Genomic DNA, 13,040 nt, shown 5'->3' on the forward strand with positions numbered 1-13,040 from the left:
AAAATACTTGCCCTTTAGGCCCTCAGTTTCTCTCAACAGCCCCGGTATGGAGCGGGGACGATGACGACTTCTAAGAACAGAACATCTAGCCCGAGTAGACAGCGCTAACGGCAACACTAGCGCTACGTGCGGCAGTAAGGCATCTAGTTGCGTGGCGTTTTAATTGAACGCTAAGGTTAATTTGTACGTCTGAAACTTCTTGTAATAATGAATTGTTGTGACCCACACGGGTGGTACTCACAATGCTGGTGCGCACGCACGGGCTGGTGTTCTTGGAGTCTCGCTGCGATCAACACGCTCAGTTCGCATGCTTGCGGCAAAACGCACTGCAGCCTAAGATGACGTGTTCGAACATCTAATGCGAGCGCTGGTAACCTTTTTTTACAAATAACATCAGCCCCTTCATTTATCTCACTTTATCAGCATTCACATTGTGCTGACTCAATAAAAGCCAGTTTAAAGATTAATTAAATTACTATATTTAACCTCACCATCCCGGGAATCAGGCTACGCTGGAAATACAACACACATGCGTAATACCATCACCCCCCCCCCCTTTTTTTCAACCACTCGTGAAGGGAGAAAGAAGCCAATGTTTCCCTAAACAAATTTAAAATTGGTACGTAATTTATTATTTTTGAAACGTATTGTTAAATCAGGCAGCAATCACTTTGTTTACCCTCTAGGAAAAATATAATGAGCTGTAAGGAACTCTAAAAATAAAAGCAAGCTGTAAACAAAGGCAGTGAATGTAACTTTTTTTCCCCTCCCATTCCAGCATGCTCATTATGCTGAGAGATGCTGGTGGCCTCACAGGCGTGAGATGGACTAGGGCTCTGTTTCTCGCCGGCAGTTGGCAGTGTTCCCTCCAGCTGGCGAATAGGGCCCCGAGCCGGCCACCGTCGCCGTTACGTCACGAGCCATCGCAACACATATAATGCGACTTATTTCACACGTATTGCGCAAGCGCAGGGGCTGCGGTTACGTAAACATCTGCTCCTTCTCTCTCTCGCCCCGCCCAGCGCGAGAGATATGATTATATCGTAAAATATTACCTCGGCTATGACGCAATACCGCGCCCGCCCAGGGAGAGGGGCAAATTATTGTGCACAACTATTTGTAGGGGAGTGTACCGTTGCGTCAGCTTTATTTAAATAAGAAATAATCCTCGGTTTATGGTCCGCTTGTAAATATGCTGAGAAGCGGAGGATCGGAGAGGGCTGAGGGAGAGGGGAGAGGCAATAAAAAAAGCCTAGTCGCGGAACCAAGGACGCTGGGAAAAGAGTTTGTAAATTGAATATGAGCTCCGGCCGTATCGACTCGATAAAACTATTGCCGCCGAAGCGAGCCCGCGAGCGCATCGGCCCAAACAACCAAGGGGGTGGGCCATGAATTATCGGTGCCCGCAAATCTAATAAAACCCCTTTGATATTTTATTCATAACACAAAAAAAACCTACTTATCTTTAAACTTTCATATGGACTATCTTTTTTTTTTCTACGCGTGTTTCGCCGAGTCCTATTCGTTTGCATGACCATTAAACATTCATGGCAGTATCTTTTATTTAAAATGCAGGCAGACTTATTATCATAACTGGAAAAGCTCGAAACAAAAAATAGAAAGACACATGTATAAAATATAAGCCCTCTCCCCCCTTTCCCCACAGCGTCACAAAACCCCCGGACGGATCTGGGAGGTTCCATGAAGGAGACATTTAACATCCAATTGCTGCGCATGAAAGTGGCTGGTTCACAAAGAAAAGTTTTTTATGAATCGCAAAAAAAAAGCGAAAGCTGCCGTGAAATTAAGCCTAGCGATCGATAACAGCATTAAGTAGAAAGCTCGTGACACTAATTCCACCCAGGCATGTATTTTGTGATCGTAAAAACTGAGACGATAAAATAATGGAACTAAAATAAAGCGAAGGTTCAAAAAAAATTTCGTGAATTAAAAATAAGAACGATTTATTTCAAGGAGTGGGTCGCCGAGCCAAGCTTCGATTGGTCTGTCTCATGAAGCACGTTATGTATCCAGAGAGACTTGCATACAGATTGACCTTATGGAGGGATATAATCACCTGGCCTTCTAAAGACTAAACAGGTTTAAACAAATCATCTTGTTTTGTCTATATTTAAACACATATAAACAACTATGCAGAGAAAATACTATTCGTAAGTTAGTAGTTGGAAATAGGGGGTTCAAGCACAGGCGGAGGAGCCAGGAGCCCGCCATCTTGGATGACGTCATCGGCGGCCATCTTGGATGACGTCATCGGCGGCCATCTTGGATGACGTCATCATGACCTTTGACCTTGACCTTTGACCTTGCTAATCCATGCCAATCTATGCCAATCTATGCCAATCTACGCTAATCTATGCCAATCTATGCCAATTCGTATGCCAATCTATGCCAATTCGTATGCCAATCTATGCCAATTCGTATGCCAATCTATGCTAATCCATATGTTAATCCATGCTAATCCATATGTTAATCCATGCTAATCCATCCGCCATTTTATATTTCTAGAAATTTCCACCAACTTCGAATCGTGACGTCACCGTTGCACTTTTCGTCACGGCCGCCATCTTGGATTAGAATTTTTTTTTTCGAACTTTTGAAATTCGATGTAATCATCAGCCGCCATCTTGTTTCGTCTGCTGGTGGCCGCCATCTTGTTTTCGTCTGCTGGTGGCCGCCATCTTGTTTTCGTCTGCTGGAGGCAGCCATCTTGTGACGTCATATAGTTCTGTTGGTCGCCACCAGATAGCAGCAGGGATTATTTTATTTTAACTAAAATATTTTCAGTGCCGAGGCTGGGATTCGATCCATGGGACGTGAAAACGTCCAGGATGTCGTGGTTACGAGGCGGACACCTTGACCACTAGACCACGAGACCAATTGGGATATGGTGGAATAAATAATCTATATATGCTACGTACTGACGGCAAGTTTATGATAAATGGGGGAGGAGGGTGTTTTTGCCTTCCTTAATGCATACCTAAGGCCCCACATTTTAAATTAAAATTATTATACAGCCGCCATCTTTAATTCCAGCACAGACTACCAGATGGCGCTAAATTCAAAAATTAGTTACCAGAGGCGCCGCCATCTTGGTTCTCAAGTTGGCTGGTAGATGTCGCTAGTATCGCGCGCCAAATTCAAAAATTAGTTACCATAGGCGCCGCCATCTTGGTTCTCAAGTTGGCTGGTAGATGTCGCTAGTATCGCGTGCCAAATTCAAAAATTAGTTGCCAGAGACGCCGCCATCTTGGTTCTCAAGTTGGCTGGTAGATGTCGCTAGTATCGCGCGCCAAATTCAAAAATTAGTTACCAGAGGCGCCGCCATCTTGGTTCTCAAGTTGGCTGGTAGATGGCGCCACCGTCGCCATATTTTAGTTAATATAATCGATACCAGATGACGCCACCATCGCCATCTTTAGTTCCTAGTGTTGCTACCAGAGTGTGCCACCGTCGCCATCTTTAATTCTTAAAGTTACCGCCGGAGCGCGCCACCATCGCCATCTTTAATTCATAAAGTCGCTACCGGATGGCACCACTGTCGGCCATCTTTAATTCAAGGTATTGTCGCCGGATGGTGCCAAGTTTGAATTTAAAAACCTACAAGTGTTATGCAATGTGTAACCAGTCGAGATAAGTTTGGAACCTGTAGCCATATTATTATTATTATTTATTAATGTATGTTTATTAAATATGATAGAGTATTTATAAAATATTGGTGTTGTGTAGAGTCTCTCTCTCTTCTTCTCGTAGTGGCAGAAGACATCTCGAAGGTAGTGTTAGAATTTATGTATTAAAGCAATCACTCTAGCTGAGGAGACTAATAACTTATAGTTACAATTCAATAATAGCGGCAATTAAATGTTTTGAAATTAAAGCAAACAACGTAAATGTTAAACACATATTTATTTAAATCTTATTACAAACAGCAAGGGGTAAGAACAATCGATGATTTAAAAGAAGTAAATAACGAGTAATAAAATCACATAATATTCACACACTACACATCATAGTGACAAAGGCAACATTAACTCGAGACCCAATTATACATAGTAGTATGGGTGGTCGAATAGCCAGAATTTAAGAAGCTGAACATTACAATGGGCGCAATGGAATTTGCCATACAGTTTTATACATTTATCCAGGCGGTTTCCATAAGTCTTTAAAAGTTTGTTGAAGCTAGGACAGTTTCTTTCATTATGTAAATCAACAATGTTGGCACTGCACAGTTCACTAAAGATATTTTTCTGTTTGTCTCCTAGGACGTATACTACATCTCCTTCTTCAGGGTTGACGATGTCACATAACACTGATGAGATTTGGTCAAAGCTCACTTCACCTTCGTTCCACGAGAGTCCATGCACTTCATAAGTCAGTTTACGATTCTCGCTTTGCGACAGCCTGTCTAGTTCGGACCAGTCACATGGTGGTTTGAATATGTATTCATAGGTCCTCAATACATCACCGTCCTCGATGAACATTGCTGCAAGTTGCTTAACCACATACCCCTTTTGTGATGTGAGGCACTGAATGTTGCAGAGAAATAATGACATTTTTTTTGCCAGTACTCACGATAACTGATGTGTGAAGCTGTGCTAGCTCTGCAAGGCTGATGTTGTCTCTAGGATGCTGAATGTCAGACTGGTTGTAACAACCTTTGGTGTCGTAGTACACACAAATTTACAATTCGTCTTCATCACTATCCCCCAAGCCACTATCCGTTCCTTCATCCACATCTTCGTTCACCTCTTGCGCTTCCTTTGCGGCCTCGATGCAGGTCATAACAGCATGATATAAATAGGTAATAAATACCTCTTCTTCAGGGAACTCAGTGAGAATGTTGAGGGTGGAGGATGTAAGGTGGTAATGTATATCATTAAAGTCCATACCTATGTAGCGACGTACTACATCCATTACAAATTCCCGAACATCGTCCATCGTAACACTGTTTAAATTACAATCGCAAACACTCTCCGCGTAAACACTGGTGGAAGCCATGATGATGAGAGCGTGGTTAGAAGCAGACTACCACGTTAGCGGAGCGATGCTGTGAGGCCCCAGAACTCGCTCGAAATAACCTGCACAACACATTCCAAAAACATGACGTAGCCTATGGTTGACGGCACAAACACCCTGAGTGGCTCTGCGTGTTTCCTCCTGCCCGAACACGCGCTGCTGTGAAAGCCTCTTCCCAAGCACAGACGTCACCCCCGCAGCAGACAAAACAGGCGTATGCTACAGGAGCTAGAACAATTGAATAGCCAAATATATATTTAGACTACCCAACTTCATAAATGACATGAGATAATTCCTGTGCGATAATCATACTTTAAATGTTGTAATGTATGTATAAACAATAATCATGACTAAGTACTTGAAAAAAAAATGTAAGTGAGGTGTTATTCACCTTTAGCGCTTCTCGATTTCTGTATCTGCTACCCACGAATTAAATTGAGACGGGAAACCCCACCATTTCACAAAAGACCGACCATTTCTTCGTTTGAGAACTTTCTCCACCAAATATGTGTCCGGATACATCGTAGACTGGATCTCTTCAGCATAGAAGCCACCACGAATAGGCTTGTGGTCCAAGTCTTCGAGGTAGTAGGTCCTGGGTTCCGATTCACGAACGTGTGTCACACGGAAAAGTTCAGAACTCCAATTCGCCGTGAAACCTTTCTCAAAGACACCTTTCTGCTTGGAGATTCTCACAATGTCACCAACATTAGCTTTATGCTTGCGTGTATCTTTCTTCTTCGTGTTGGTGAATACAGCCCCAAGTAGACGATCATCCTTTACATCTTTAGGCTTCATTTTCGTGGTAGAATGCACTGTGGAATTATATTCACTTATAAGTTTCGACAAAAGATCCAACCAAAAACAACTCAAAGTCTTTTACAAACATAATATTTATTACTCAATTTCTATCCTACTACAGAATCACTTGCGAAAGCCAGCAATCTTATAAACATTTAGCCCTGCATAGACGTGCAACAACTACTTCTTAGCTCCAAATGGCTCCAAATGCTCCAAACGGCCTTCAAATGCTCCAACAGCTCCAAAAAAAGGCTCCAAATGCTTGACAGCTCCAAATGGCTCCAAATGCTCCAAACGGCTCCAAATGCTCCAAATGCCTCCAAATGGCTCCAAATGCTCCAAATGCTTCAAAAGACTCCAAATGCTCCAACAGCTCCAAAAAAAGACTCCAAATGCTTAACACAGCTCCAAATGGCTCCAACAGCTCCAAAAGGCTCCAAATGCTTCAAAAGGCTCCAATTGTTCCAAGAGCTCTATCTTCAATTGGTTCCAACTGATTCCAATTACTTTTCTTATCGAACTTGGCATGATTACTAACATGTCTTTATTAGTATACATTTTGACTGGCAGTGGTAACGTATTTTGCACCTTTAAGTTATAAGTTTTATTTAGAAATCAGATTTCGATAAATGGTAGATACCATTTGGAAAGAAAATATATTAATTTATCTTCAAGTTTATACACATACATTTAATTTAAGCCATTATTGTATGTAGCCAGCTTCCCTCAGTTCTTTGAGTATGAAGGATATTTCTTTAATGTTCGAATAGTTTCCTGCACAAAGCGATCCATGTAGTAGTCGTAGCCTGTCAACCAATATGTTAGGATCTCCCAATGAGGTATAATCAAACTCTTCTGCTGCGTTCATCATCCTTGCATGTTTATAATAAATATTATCTCTGGTGTCTATCGTTTTAACACCAACCTCAAGGTCACTTTCATCATCGTGCCAGAGATTATCACAAGCTTGATCAGGATAATTTATTTTATTACGACGTTTCCATCGTTTTGGTCTCAAACCACCATCACAGTCTTCACTCTTGCATGCTTTTGGTGCTTCAGCACAATACTCAATCATGTCAGCCTTAGATGTGTCAGCACAGTCTTCGTTCACGCCAGCTTCTGATGTGTCACCACAGTCTTCAATCATGTCAGCACCACAAACTTGATCAGGATAATTTATTTTATTACGTCGTTTCCATCGTTTTGGTCTCAGACCGCCATCACAGTCTTCGATCTTACCTGCTTTAGGTGCTTCAGTACAGTACTCAATCATGTCAGCCTCAGATGTGTCACCACATTCTTCAATCATGCACGCTTCAGATGATTCATCAAAGTCTTCGACCTTGTAAGCTTCAGATGGTTCTCCATCTTTCTCATTTTCATGGAGACGACTAGATATTGGAGTAAATATATTTTCATTTCTAATGTGGTTACAACTACCTTCGTTTGTTTTAAATTTTAAATTATTATCTTCATCTAGATCAGTAATTTTAGCATTAGCTTTTTCGCCTTCGTTCCTCTTCCGCGATGTTGTAGCCCAGTCTTCGTTATCTTTATTCATCTTAATTGTACAGGTCTTGTAATGTCTATCCAAGTAATATCTTCTACCAAAGGATTTCTGACACTGACTGCAATGAAACGGTTTTTTACAAGGACCCAAATTACACTCGCTTCTCTCATGTCGTTTAGCATTCTTTCTCAAGGTAAACACCTTGCTACAGTATCTACAGTGATGACGTTTCGATACAGCGTCAGATCCTAAATCGGAATTCATATTAGTTACCGAGACTAATGCCAGATGCAAACTAAGAGTTTTAAATTAGATATATTACTTAAATAGAATTTTTTTAATTATTTCATCAGCGAGAATTAATTTATCTCATTCAAAGGTACTTGTTGCAAGTAGTTCTGCTTTTCAACAACAGATGTCGACACGTATTGCTTGCAGGTAAATATTATTTCTTTCTTTCATGCGGGATGCAGGATTCTCACTAACGATCGCAATAGAGGGATGGCATCGCTATACTCCAAGGAGAAGGTAGTTTGTTCTTCCAGTTAGTGTTTCTCAGGGTATATATTATTATTTGACTGAATAATGATTTTTTTTTAAATTCCACCTAATAAAAATAAAATAGAAGCACTCAGAGAAAACCATCAGGGATGATGTCGTTTATAAACATCATAAATTACCAATTTTTTTTAAAAAAAGTCCAAATTTAATCCTACTTAAGCAAAGAGTTCACAAGCCCGCTTGTGCTAGAACTCTCGTGTTGCTTAAGCAAAGAGTTCACAAGCCCGCATGTGCTAGAACTCTCGTGTTGCTTAAGCAAAGAGTTCACAAGCCCGCTTGTGCTAGAACTCTCATGTTGCTTAAGCAAAGAGTTCACAAGCCCGCTTGTGCTAGAACTCTCATGTTGCTTAAGCAAAGAGTTCACAAGCCCGCTTGTGCTAGAACTCTCATGTTGCTTAAGCAAAGAGTTCACAAGCCCGCTTGTGCTAGAACTCTCATGTTGCTTAAGCAAAGAGTTCACAAGCCCGCTTGTGCTAGAACTCTCATGTTGCTTAAGCAAAGAGTTCACAAGCCCGCTTGTGCTAGAACTCTCATGTTGCTTAAGCAAAGAGTTCACAAGCCCGCTTGTGCTAGAACTCTCATGTTGCTTAAGCAAAGAGTTCACAAGCCCGCTTGTGCTAGAACTCTCATGTTGCTTAAGCAAAGAGTTCACAAGCCCGCTTGTGCTAGAACTCTCATGTTGCTTAAGCAAAGAGTTCACAAGCCCGCATGTGCTAGAACTCTCGTGTTGCTTAAGCAACACGAGAGTTCTAGCACATGCGGGCTTGTGAACTCTTTGCTTAAGCAACATGAGAGTTCTAGCACAAGCGGGCTTGTGAACTCTTTGCTTAAGTAGGATTAAATTTGGACTTTTTTTAAAAAAAATTGGTAATTTATGATGTTTATAAACGACATCATCCCTGATGGTTTTCTCTGAGTGCTTCTATTTTATTTTTATTAGGTGGAATTTAAAAAAAAATCATTATTCAGTCAAATAATAATATATACCCTGAGAAACACTAACTGGAAGAACAAACTACCTTCTCCTTGGAGTATAGCGATGCCATCCCTCTATTGCGATCGTTAGTGAGAATCCTGCATCCCGCATGAAAGAAAGAAATAATATTTACCTGCAAGCAATACGTGTCGACATCTGTTGTTGAAAAGCAGAACTACTTGCAACAAGTACCTTTGAATGAGATAAATTAATTCTCGCTGATGAAATAATTAAAAAAAATTCTATTTAAGTAATATATCTAATTTAAAACTCTTAGTTTGCATCTGGCATTAGTCTCGGTAACTAATATGAATTCCGATTTAGGATCTGACGCTGTATCGAAACGTCATCACTGTAGATACTGTAGCAAGGTGTTTACCTTGAGAAAGAATGCTAAACGACATGAGAGAAGCGAGTGTAATTTGGGTCCTTGTCAAAAACCGTTTCATTGCAGTCAGTGTCAGAAATCCTTTGGTAGAAGATATTACTTGGATAGACATTACAAGACCTGTACAATTAAGATGAATAAAGATAACGAAGACTGGGCTACAACATCGCGGAAGAGGAACGAAGGCGAAAAAGCTAATGCTAAAATTACTGATCTAGATGAAGATAATAATTTAAAATTTAAAACAAACGAAGGTAGTTGTAACCACATTAGAAATGAAAATATATTTACTCCAATATCTAGTCGTCTCCATGAAAATGAGAAAGATGGAGAACCATCTGAAGCTTACAAGGTCGAAGACTTTGATGAATCATCTGAAGCGTGCATGATTGAAGAATGTGGTGACACATCTGAGGCTGACATGATTGAGTACTGTACTGAAGCACCTAAAGCAGGTAAGATCGAAGACTGTGATGGCGGTCTGAGACCAAAACGATGGAAACGACGTAATAAAATAAATTATCCTGATCAAGTTTGTGGTGCTGACATGATTGAAGACTGTGGTGACACATCAGAAGCTGGCGTGAACGAAGACTGTGCTGACACATCTAAGGCTGACATGATTGAGTATTGTGCTGAAGCACCAAAAGCATGCAAGAGTGAAGACTGTGATGGTGGTTTGAGACCAAAACGATGGAAACGTCGTAATAAAATAAATTATCCTGATCAAGCTTGTGATAATCTCTGGCACGATGATGAAAGTGACCTTGAGGTTGGTGTTAAAACGATAGACACCAGAGATAATATTTATTATAAACATGCAAGGATGATGAACGCAGCAGAAGAGTTTGATTATACCTCATTGGGAGATCCTAACATATTGGTTGACAGGCTACGACTACTACATGGATCGCTTTGTGCAGGAAACTATTCGAACATTAAAGAAATATCCTTCATACTCAAAGAACTGAGGGAAGCTGGCTACATACAATAATGGCTTAAATTAAATGTATGTGTATAAACTTGAAGATAAATTAATATATTTTCTTTCCAAATGGTATCTACCATTTATCGAAATCTGATTTCTAAATAAAACTTATAACTTAAAGGTGCAAAATACGTTACCACTGCCAGTCAAAATGTATACTAATAAAGACATGTTAGTAATCATGCCAAGTTCGATAAGAAAAGTAATTGGAATCAGTTGGAACCAATTGAAGATAGAGCTCTTGGAACAATTGGAGCCTTTTGAAGCATTTGGAGCCTTTTGGAGCTGTTGGAGCCATTTGGAGCTGTGTTAAGCATTTGGAGTCTTTTTTTGGAGCTGTTGGAGCATTTGGAGTCTTTTGAAGCATTTGGAGCATTTGGAGCCATTTGGAGGCATTTGGAGCATTTGGAGCCGTTTGGAGCATTTGGAGCCATTTGGAGCTGTCAAGCATTTGGAGCCTTTTTTTGGAGCTGTTGGAGCATTTGAAGGCCGTTTGGAGCATTTGGAGCCATTTGGAGCTAAGAAGTAGTTGTTGCACGTCTATGCAGGGCTAAATGTTTATAAGATTGCTGGCTTTCGCAAGTGATTCTGTAGTAGGATAGAAATTGAGTAATAAATATTATGTTTGTAAAAGACTTTGAGTTGTTTTTGGTTGGATCTTTTGTCGAAACTTATAAGTGAATATAATTCCACAGTGCATTCTACCACGAAAATGAAGCCTAAAGATGTAAAGGATGATCGTCTACTTGGGGCTGTATTCACCAACACGAAGAAGAAAGATACACGCAAGCATAAAGCTAATGTTGGTGACATTGTGAGAATCTCCAAGCAGAAAGGTGTCTTTGAGAAAGGTTTCACGGCGAATTGGAGTTCTGAACTTTTCCGTGTGACACACGTTCGTGAATCGGAACCCAGGACCTACTACCTCGAAGACTTGGACCACAAGCCTATTCGTGGTGGCTTCTATGCTGAAGAGATCCAGTCTACGATGTATCCGGACACATATTTGGTGGAGAAAGTTCTCAAACGAAGAAATGGTCGGTCTTTTGTGAAATGGTGGGGTTTCCCGTCTCAATTTAATTCGTGGGTAGCAGATACAGAAATCGAGAAGCGCTAAAGGTGAATAACACCTCACTTACATTTTTTTTTCAAGTACTTAGTCATGATTATTGTTTATACATACATTACAACATTTAAAGTATGATTATCGCACAGGAATTTTCTCATGTCATTTATGAAGTTGGGTAGTCTAAATATATATTTGGCTATTCAATTGTTCTAGCTCCTGTAGCATACGCCTGTTTTGTCTGCTGCGGGGGTGACGTCTGTGCTTGGGAAGAGGCTTTCACAGCAGCGCGTGTTCGGGCAGGAGGAAACACGCAGAGCCACTCAGGGTGTTTGTGCCGTCAACCATAGGCTACGTCATGTTTTTGGAATGTGTTGTGCAGGTTATTTCGAGAGAGTTCTGGGGCCTCACAGCATCGCTCCGCTAACGTGGTAGTCTGCTTCTAACCACGCTCTCATCATCATGGCTTCCACCAGTGTTTACGCGGAGAGTGTTTGCGATTGTAATTTAAACAGTGTTACGATGGACGATGTTCGGGAATTTGTAATGGATGTAGTACGTCGCTACATAGGTATGGACTTTAATGATATACATTACCACCTTACATCCTCCACCCTCAACATTCTCACTGAGTTCCCTGAAGAAGAGGTATTTATTACCTATTTATATCATGCTGTTATGACCTGCATCGAGGCCGCAAAGGAAGCGCAAGAGGTGAACGAAGATGTGGATGAAGGAACGGATAGTGGCTTGGGGGATAGTGATGAAGACGAATTGTAAATTTGTGTGTACTACGACACCAAAGGTTGTTACAACCAGTCTGACATTCAGCATCCTAGAGACAACATCAGCACTGCAGCCTTGCAGTCATACCTGTAGAACTAGCATCAGCCTTGCAGAGCTAGCACAGCTTCACACATCAGTTATCGTGAGTACTGGCAAAAAAAATGTCATTATTTCTCTGCAACATTCAGTGCCTCACATCACAAAAGGGGTATGTGGTTAAGCAACTTGCAGCAATGTTCATCGAGGACGGTGATGTATTGAGGACCTATGAATACATATTCAAACCACCATGTGACTGGTCCGAACTAGACAGGCTGTCGCAAAGCGAGAATCGTAAACTGACTTATGAAGTGCATGGACTCTCGTGGAACGAAGGTGAAGTGAGCTTTGACCAAATCTCATCAGTGTTATGTGACATCGTCAACCCTGAAGAAGGAGATGTAGTATATGTCCTAGGAGACAAACAGAAAAGTATCTTTAGTGAACTGTGCAGTGCCAACATTGTTGATTTACATAATGAAAGAAACTGTCCTAGCTTCAACAAACTTTTAAAGACTTATGGAAACCGCCTGGATAAATGTATAAAACTGTATGGCAAATTCCATTGCGCCCATTGTAATGTTCAGCTACTTAAATTCTGGCTATTCGACCACCCATACTACTATGTATAATTGGGTCTCGAGTTAATGTTGCCTTTGTCACTATGATGTGTAGTGTGTGAATATTATGTGATTTTATTACTCGTTATTTACTTCTTTTAAATCATCGATTGTTCTTACCCCTTGCTGTTTGTAATAAGATTTAAATAAATATGTGTTTAACATTTACGTTGTTTGCTTTAATTTCAAAACATTTAATTGCCGCTATTATTGAATTGTAACTATAAGTTATTAGTCTCCTCAGCTAGAGTGATTGCTTTAATACATA

The 13,040-nt window shown here is 40.7% G+C and overlaps 1 protein-coding gene across 3 annotated transcripts in view; it reads right to left on the reverse strand.

Moving 5' to 3' along the window:
• Window positions 1-13,040, reverse strand: part of LOC134539746 (protein bric-a-brac 1-like) — a 694,502-nt gene that overhangs the window by 253,393 nt on the left and 428,069 nt on the right. The window lies entirely within an intron of this gene.

The sequence above is a fragment of the Bacillus rossius genome, chromosome 1 (assembly GCF_032445375.1).
Source record: "Bacillus rossius redtenbacheri isolate Brsri chromosome 1, Brsri_v3, whole genome shotgun sequence".
In the NCBI taxonomy this organism is placed as follows: domain Eukaryota; kingdom Metazoa; phylum Arthropoda; class Insecta; order Phasmatodea; family Bacillidae; genus Bacillus; species Bacillus rossius.